This window comes from Entelurus aequoreus, linkage group LG14, assembly GCF_033978785.1.
Source record: "Entelurus aequoreus isolate RoL-2023_Sb linkage group LG14, RoL_Eaeq_v1.1, whole genome shotgun sequence".
In the NCBI taxonomy this organism is placed as follows: domain Eukaryota; kingdom Metazoa; phylum Chordata; class Actinopteri; order Syngnathiformes; family Syngnathidae; genus Entelurus; species Entelurus aequoreus.
The window spans coordinates 54,819,745-54,829,744 of record NC_084744.1 but is presented as its reverse complement, the minus strand read 5'-3'; the positions used below and the strand labels follow the sequence as shown (position 1 = coordinate 54,829,744).

The 10,000-nt window shown below is 33.7% G+C and overlaps 1 protein-coding gene across 1 annotated transcript in view; it reads right to left on the bottom strand.

Annotated features, from left to right (window-relative positions):
• LOC133664300 (homeobox protein Mohawk-like) overlaps positions 1-10,000 on the bottom strand; it is a 37,761-nt gene that overhangs the window by 26,330 nt on the left and 1,431 nt on the right. The window lies entirely within an intron of this gene.

Genomic DNA, 10,000 nt, shown 5'->3' with positions numbered 1-10,000 from the left:
AAAGCAGACAGTTCACTTTGGAATATTTAGGAGCGAGGAACTTTCACGACTGGATTTGTTGCACAGGTGGCATCCTATGACAGTTCCACGCTGGAAATCACTGAGAGCGGCCCATTCTTTCACAAATGTTTGTAGAAACAGTCTCCATGTCTAAGTGCTTGATTTTATACACCTGATTCTGATCATTTGGATAGGTGGCCAAATACTTTTGGCAATATAGTGCATGTTAAAGGGGTCATATTTAGTTTTTTTCTCCACATTTAAAACACTTCCTTGTGGTCTACATAACATATAATGGTGGTTCTTTGGTCAAAATGTTGCATAGATGATGTTTTACAGATTGTCTTTAAGCCGCTTTCTGACCGTCTCTTCACGATGCGCCGTTTTTATGGGCGGTCTTATTTACGTGCCTCCACTTTGACCACGTCCTCTCCCCGTCAGCTGTGTTGTAGTTTTTAGCGCTTCCATATGACAGCTATAAGTGAGAAATATACACTACTTTGTATTAGAAATGGCAACCACGGAGGATGCATGTGCATGTACGAGCCAGTCTGCCCCACAACAAGAAGATAGTGAAAAATAAATATCTTATTGAGTACAATGGCGGACTCTCGCAAAGCTCTTTAGGTAAACCTCTATCATATGTGGAGATATCCGCTGACAAGACAAAATTCGTCACTAAAGTCTCGAATCCCAAACGGCTCGTTTGGAAGAAGGCAAGATTATTTTATAAATATCGCCACTGTGCCTCCGTGGTTGGATTTAAAAGTGTTGGTACTAATAGGCCAAACAAAAGTTGGTTTTGCACAATAGGGACTGAGTGGAAGAGTTACAAATCAGGAGGTAGTCCAAATCCGTTTGGAATCTGACCGGGAAAGGATCATTTAACGCAACATCCTTTGTTTTGACTTTGACTTTTGACGTTTAGGCCAGTGTTTTTCAACCACTGTGCCGCGGCACACTAGTGTGCCGTGAGATATTGTCTGGTGTGCCGTGGGAAATTATGCAACTTCACCTAATTGGGCCAAAAAATGTTTTTTGCAAATCAATAATTATAATAATGTGCCATTGTCTAGTGCAGGGGTCGGCAACCCGCGGCTCTAGAGCCGCATGCTGCTCTTTAGCGCCGCCCTAGTGGCTCTCTGGAGCTTTTTCATAAATGTATGAAAAATGGAAAAAGATGAGGGGAAAAAATATATTTTTTGTTTTAATATGGTTTCTGTAGGAGGACAAACATGACACAAACCTCCCTAATTGTTATAAAGCACACTGTTTGTATTAAACATGCTTCACTGATTCGAGTATTTGGCGAGCACCGTTTTGTCCTACTAATTTTGGCGGTCGTTGAACTCACCTCAGTTTGTTTACATGTATAACTTTCTAGGACGTGTTTTATGCCACTTCTTTTTTTGTCTCATTTTGTCCACCAAACTTTAAATGTTGTGCATGAATGCACAAAGGTGAGTTTTGTTGATGTTATTGACTTGTGTGGAGTGCTAATCAGACATATTTGGTCACTGCATGACTGCAAGCTAATCGATGCTAACATGCTATTTAGGCTAGCTATATATACATATTGCATCATCATGCCTCATTTGTAGGTATATTTGAGGTAATTTAGTTTACTTTAAGTCAGCTTATTTCAATTTATATCTCATGACACACTATCTGTATGTAATATGGCTTTTAATTTTTTGCGGCTCCAGACAGATTTGTTTTTGTATTTTTGGTCCAATATGGCTCTTTCAAGATTTTGGGTTGCCGACCCCTGGTCTAGTGCAGTCTTTTTCAACCTTTTTTGGTATGTAAAAGGTATGTAATGCTTAAACCAAAAATGAACAAAAGGCACTGAAGCATAGGGATGGCTATGCAAAACAAAAGTAAAACTGAACTGGCTATAAAGTAAACAAAAACAGAATGCTGGACGACAGCAAAAACTTACAGCGTGTGGAGCGGAGACGGCGTCCACAAAGTACGTCCGCACATGACATGACGTGACAATCAACAGTGTCCCCACAAAGAAGGATAGAGTACGCACAACTTAAATAGTCTTGATTGCCAAAACAAAGCAGGTGCGGGCATTGGAACTCAAAGGAAGGCGTGACGCTGCTACAGGAGAACACCAACAAAACAGGAAGGGTCACCAAATTAACAGCGCAAGACAGAAACTAAAGCACTATACACAGGAAACAACAACAAACTCAAAATAAGGCATGACAACCTGGTGGAGTTTCATTTTCTAACCTTTTCTGCCGGTGGTGTGCCTTTGTATTTTATTTTATGAACAAAATGTGCCTTGGCTCAAAAAAGGTTGAAAAACACTGGTCTAGGCTACAATGTTTACACTTCAGTCTGATAAAAATCCCATTTTACTTGCAGTGTAAACAGTCAGATGAAAGAAATCTGATTTAAAAAAAATCGGATTTGGGCCACTTTGGCCTGCAGTGTAAACGTAGTCTTAGTTTTAGTCATATTTTAGTCATCTAGATCGATTCATTCATTTTAGTCGACTAAACTTACAGTAAATTTTTAGAATTATAACGCATCATTGAAGTGGTCTTGAAACCCCTGGTATTAAGGTTATTGCAGAGCATCTCACAAACTACATAAACTATTGATACAACGTTGATTATGCATACATGTCTTTTAAAACTGACTTTGAAACAACGTTGGAAAATAGTTGTATTTGTACATTGAGACAACGTTGATGTCCAACGTTGGATCCACAGTGTTGGTTGGGAAATGACCAAATTTCAATGGTCAAATTAAAGTCACAACCTGACAAATTGAATAAACGTCGTCAAAAAGCATGTTGTTTCAACGTTGTATCAGTGTTGTAAAAAAAATTGGTTGGGAAATGACCAAAATTCAACGGTCAAATCAACTTCAGAACCCGACAGTGGTTAAACGTCGTCAAAAAGCATGTCGTTTCAATGTTCTATTTGTTTAGTTGAATATTGGTTGGGAAATGACCAAATTTCAACGGTCAAATCAACGTCAGAACCCAACATTTATCAAACGTCGTCAAAAAGCATGTTGTTTCAACGTTATGTTTGTGTAGTAGAATATTGGTTGGGAAATGACCAAAATTCAACGGTCCAATCAGCGTCAGAACCTGACATTGATTAAACGTCGTCAAAAAGCATGTAGTTTCAATGTTGTATTTGTTTAGTAGAATATTGGTTGGGAAATGACCAAATTTCAATGGTCAAATCATCATCAGAACCCGACATTGATTAAACGTTGTCAAAAAGAATGTTGTATTTGTGTAGTAGAATATTGGTTGGGAAATGACCAAAATTCAACGGTCCAATCAACGTCAGGACCTGACATTGATTAAACGTCGTCAAAAAGCATGTAGTTTCAACGTTGTATTTGTTTAGTAGAATATTGGTTGGGAAATGACCAAAATTCAATGATGAAATCAACGTCAGAACCCGACATTGGTTAAACGTCGTAAACACGTTTCAATGTTGTATTTGTTTAGTTGAATATTGGTTGGGAAATGACCAAATTTCAATGGTCAAATCATCATCAGAACCCGACATTGATTAAACGTCGTCAAAAAGAATGTTGTATTTGTGTAGTAGAATATTGGTTGGGAAATGACCAAAATTCAATGGTCAAATCAACGTCAGAATCCAACATTGATTAAACGTCGTCAAAAAACACGTCGTATTTGTGTTGTAGAATATTGGTTGGAAAATTACCAAAATTTAATGGTTAATCAACGTCAGAACCCGACATTGATTAAACGTTGTCAAAAAGCATGTTGTTTCAATGTTGTATCAGTGTTGTACAATATTGGTTGGGAAATTACCAAAATTCAATGGTCAAATCAGCGTCAGAACCCAACATTGATTAAATGTCGTCAAAAAGAATGTTGTATTTGTGTAGTAGAATATTGGTTGGAAAATGACCAAAATTCAATGGTCAAATCAACGTCAGACCTCAACATTGGTTAAACGTCGTCAAAAAGCATGTAGTTTCAATGTTGTACTTGTGTAGTAGAATATTGGTTGGGAAATGACCAAAATTCAATGGTCAAATCAACGTCAGAACCCCGGGGAACGTACTTTATCAGTATCATGCAGCATCGTGTTTCCAAACTACTACAAAACGTGCTCATTGTCGCAATTAATCCTGACTTCCTCATTTTTTTATTTAAAAAAATGCACGCATTGTTTCATTCATTTTTGTTTTGTAGGTTAGAATATTTTATATACTAGAGTTAATATTGCCGATCAATTTTAATTCATTATATTTATTGAGTTTACTTAAGTGTATTTTTCAGTATCAAATGGTTCAACTTAAAAAAAAAAAAAAAAAATGCAATAATTTAAATAAAGATTTATTTTTTTCAACATTTCAGGCAGATTGCTGCAAATAAAACAATGATAATAGAGTTGTTATTTTGTTGTGAGTTGATCTATATTTCTTTCTTTTCTTCAAAATGACACCATGTTATGCAGAGGCGCACTTATAACAATTTTACAGACAAACAGTGAAGGGAGGGTAGCCGTGGATGTGCTTTACTGTGTCAAAAATACATAAAATAAGTAGTACTGTACGTTTAGTATATTCACACATATTTACAGCCAGTGTACGTCAGGTGCAATAATGCTGTGCAAAAATAGTAGCACTGTCTCAGTGATCATACTGGTCAGCTGGTAAAGAGATTAAAAGGAGCTGAAAAAAAAATGTGTTCAGGATGGGACGAGGATTTTGCCACGTATTAGTCCTTGTAAGAGGCAAGTTCCGAATACTATAGTGCACTGGTTGTCAAACATTATTCACCAAGTACCACCATAATAACCAACGTCAACATACAGTAGCGTAGTAGGCCCAAGTATTCATTAAAAGCAACTAGTTTTTTTTAAATATTTTTGGCCACTGTAGAATTACACAGCTTTAACAGTAACACCGTGTTTTATTATATGGAAATGAAACATAATCAATTATAATCAAATATAATTTGATTATAATTGAGCTAAAATGAGTTTGACACCCATGATGTAGATCAGTGGTCCCCAACCTTTTTGTACTTGCGGACCGGTCAATGCTTGAAAATTTGTCCCACGGACCGGGGGGGTTATATATATATTTTTTAATTTGTTTTTGTCATAAATAAATACAATCATGTGTGCTTACGGACTGTATCCCTGCAGACTGTATTGATGTATATTGATATATCATGTATATATTGTGTTTTTTATGTTGATTTAATTAAATAAAAAAAATTTTTTTTTTTTATTTCTTGTGCGGCCGCGGCCCGGTACCAATCGGTCCACGGACCGGTACCGGTACCAATCGGTCCACGGACCGGTACCGGGCCGCGGCCGCACAAGAAATAAAAAAAATAAAAATTATTTAATATATATATATATTTTTTTTTAATTAAATCAACATAAAAAACACAATATATACATTATATATCAATATACAATATACACAATTAATTAAATATTCAAACACAGTGTTACTGTTCAAACTGTGTGTAATGTTGCAGTGAAATTTTTTTTTTACATTTACTTTTTCAGCCTTTGCCTCGTTTTTGATGAATACTTGGGCCTACTACGCTACACAACACAATATATACATTATATATCAATATACAATATACCAATCGGTCCACGGACCGGTACCGGGCCGCGGCCCGGTGGTTGGGGACCACTGATGTAGATGATCATATCGGCTGTGCATATTTTCTTTAGAAAAGAGAAGTGTTAGATACTTCTCTCGTTGCCTTATTTGTATTTGACTTTATCCAAATATTTGGTAAGCCTTTTATTAAACAAAACCAGTTCCCTGCAAGTAATATAGAAATGTATCAAAGCTTATTTATCTATTTTATGGAGGAATGTTGTTCCTCATCAAACTGGCACCCAATGTTATTAAAAAAAAGTATGGATTTTGAATCGAGGATCGATTTGAACAGTAACACTGTGTTTTAATATATGAGAATAAAAAAAAAAAAAGTATTTACATAACAAATAACATTTATTTCGGTTACTTTCACCACAGATAATATATATTTCACATTCCTCGTGAGGATGTAATCGTTACCCCCAAAAATCGAATCGAATCAAATCGAACCGTGTGGTGCGGAAAGATTCACAGCCCTAGTACGCGGGCTGTAAACCACTTAATTAAATATTCAAACACAGTGTTACTGTTCAAACTGTGTGTAATGTTGCAGTGGACAAAAATGTCGCATTTACTTTTTTAGCCTTTGCTTCGTTTTTTGATGAATACTTGGGCCTACTACGCTACTGTATTTTAATGTTGGTCATTATGGTGGTACTTGGTGGAAAAAAGTTGGAGAGGCACTGTGCTACAAAACTGTACAAAACTGGCAGCTCAGTTGATAGAATTTTACCGTAAAATTTACAGTGCATTTTTACTGTAAATATAAAACTGCATTTTTACAGTAAAATTCTGGCAACTTAAATACCGGATTTTACCGTAAAAACGACAACTATAGATTTTACCGTGTACTATTGTGAATAGCAAAACAGTACCACCATTTTTTTTACAGTAAAAAAACTGGCAGCTCAGTTGCCAGCATTTTGTGGTAAAAAAAAAACGTGGTACTGTTTTTTCATGTACAGTAAAATGCTGTAAAAACACAGTAAATTTCACAAATCCTTTTTTCAGCATTAAATGGAAAAAAACAGTACCACTGTTTTTCACGGTACAAAACTGGCAGCTCAGTTGATAGAATTTTACAGTGGTTTTTTTACTGTAAATATAAAACTGCATTTTTACAGTTAAATTCTGGCAACTTAAATACCAGATTTTACCGTAAAAACGACAACTGTAGATTTGACCGTGTGCTATTGTGAATAGCAAAACAGTACCACCGTTTTTTACAGTAAAAAAATGACATGTCAGTCGCAAAAATTTTACCGTAAAATTTACAGTGTTTTTTTCAGCATGTTACTGTTAAATGGAAAAAAACAGTACCACTGTTTTTCACGGTACACAACTGGCAGCTCAGTTGATAGAATTTTACCGTAAAATTAATTGTAAATATCACACTGCATTTTTACAGTAAAATTCTAGCAACTTAAATATCGGATTTTACCATAAAAACGACAACTGTAGATTTTACCATGTACTATTGTGAATAGTAAAACAGTACCACCTTTTTTTACAGTAAAAAACTGGCAGCTCAGTTGCCAGCATTTTATGGTCAAAAAACAGGTGTACTGTTTTTTCATGTACAGTAAAATGCTGTAAAAACACAGTAAATTTCACAAATAATTTTTATAAAATGTCATAAAAATGATTTGTTTTTTATGTACAATGTTAAAAAAATGTGTAGATTTTACAGTAAAAAACTGACGGGTCAGTCGCAAAAATTTTACCGCAAAATTTACAGTGTTTTTTTCAGCATGTTACTGTAAATGGCAAAAAAACAGTAACACTGTTTTTCACGGAACAAAACTGGCAGCTCAGTTGATAGAATTTTAGTGTTTTTTTTTTACTGTAAATATAAAACTGCATTTTTGCAGTAAAATTCTGGCAACTTAAATACCAGATTTTACCGTAAAAAAACAACTGTAGATTTGACCATGTACTATTGTGAATAGCAAAACAGTACCACTGTTTTTTTACAGTAAAAAACAGGCAGCTTAGTTGTCAGCATTTTATGGTAAAAAAAAAGTGGTACTGTTTTCATACAAATGCTGTAAAAAAAAACACAGTAAATTTCACAAATCATTTTTATAAAATGTCATAACAATGATTTGTTTTTTTATGTAAACAAATCTAAGATGTAAAAAAATGTGTAGATTTTACAGTAAAAAACTGACAGGTCAGTCGCAAAAATTTTACCATAAAATGTGTTTTTTTCAGCATGTTACTGTAAAATGGAAAAAAACAGTACCACTGTTTTTCACGGTACAAAATTGGCAGCTCAGTTGATAGAATTTTACAGTGTTTTTTTTACTGTAAATATAAAACTGCATTTTTACAGTCAAATTCTGGCAACTTAAATACTGGATTTTACCGTAAAAATGACAACTGTAGATTTTACAGTGTATTATTGTGAGTAGCAAAACAGTACCACTGTTTTTTTACAGTAGAAAAACTGGCATCTCAGTTGCCAGCATTTTATGGTCAAAAAACTGGTTCTGTTTTTTCATGTACAGTAAAATGCTGTAAAAACACAGTAAATTTCAAAAAATTTTAAAATAAAATTTAATAAAAATTATTTGTTTTTTTATGTACAATGTAAACAAAATTGTAGATTTTACAGTAAAAAACGGACAGGTCAGTAGCAAAAATTTTACCGTAAAATGTATAGTGTTTTTTTCAGCATGTTACTGTAAATGAAAAAAACAGCACCACTGTTTTTCATGGTACAAAACTGGCAGCTCAGTTGATAGAATTTCACAGTGTTTTTTTACTGTAAATATAAAACTGCATTTTTACAGTAAAATTCTGGCAACTTAAATACCGGATTTTACCGTAAAAACGACAACTGTAGATCTTACAGTGTACTATTGTGAATAGCAAAACGGTAAAACACTGGCAGCTCAATTGCCAGCATTTTATGGTAAAAAAAACAAACGGTGGTACTGTTTTTTCATGTACAGTAAAATGCTGTAAAAACACAGTACATTTTACAAATAATTTTTATAAAATTTCTTAAAAAATATATTTTTTTTATGTACAATGTACATTTTTTTGTAGATTTTACAGTAAAAAAACTGACAGGTCAGTTGCGAAAATTTTACCATAAAATGTACAGTGTTTTTTTTCAGCGTGTTACTGTAAAAAAAAAAATTCACGGTACAACACTAGCAGCTCAGTTGATAGAATTTTACCGTAAAATTCACTGTAAATATAAAACTGCATTTTTACAGTAAAATTCTGGCAACTTAGCTGCCAGATTTTACCGTAAAAACGACAACTGTAGATTTTACTGTGTACTATTGTGAATAGCAAAACAGTATCACCGTTTTTTTTACAGTAAAAAACTGGCTGTTTAGTTGCCAGCATTTTATGGTCAAAAACAGTGGTACTGTTTTTCAATGTACAGTAAAATGCTGTAAAAACACAGTATATTTCACAAATAATTTTTATAAAATTTCATAGAAATAATTTGGTTTTTTTATGTAAACAAATGTAAAATGTAAAACATTTTGTAGATTTTACAGTAAAAAACTGACATGTCAGTCGCAAAAATTTTACCATAAAATGTACAGTGTTTTTTTCAGCATGTTACTGTACAAGGAAAAAAACAGCACCACTGTTTTTCACGGAACAAAACTGGCAGCTCAGTTGATAGAATTTTACAGTGTTTTTTTTACTCTAAATATAAAACTGCATTTTTACAGTAAAATTCTGGCAACTTAAATACCGGATTTTACCGTAAAAACGACAACTGTAGATTTTACCGTGTACTATTGTGAATAGCAAAACAGTACCACCATTTTTTTTACAGTAAAAAACTGACAGGTCAGTCGCAAAAATTTTACCGTAAAATTTACAGGTTTTTTTTCAGTATGTTACTGTAAATGGGGAAAAAACAGTACCACTGTTTTTCACGGTACAAAACTGACAGCTCAGTTGATAGAATTTTACTTTAAAATTGACAGTGTATTTTTACTGTAAATATAAAACTGAATTCAACAGTAAAATTCTGGCAACTTTAATACCGGATTTTACCATAAAAACCGTGTACTATTGTGAATAGCAACACATTACATTACAGTAAAATTACTGGCATCTCAGTTGCCAGCATTTTATGGTCAAAAAACAGTGGTACTTTTTTTTCATGTACAGTAAAATGCTGTAAAAACACAGTAAATTTCACCAATCATTTTTATATTTTTTCTTAAAAATTATTTGTTTTTTATGTACAATGTAATAACATTTTTTTTCGATTTTACAGTAAAAAAAACTGATAGTTCAGTCGCAAAAATGTTCCCGTAAAATGAGCAGTGTTTTTTTCAGCATGTTCCTGTAAATGGGGAAAAGAAACAGTACC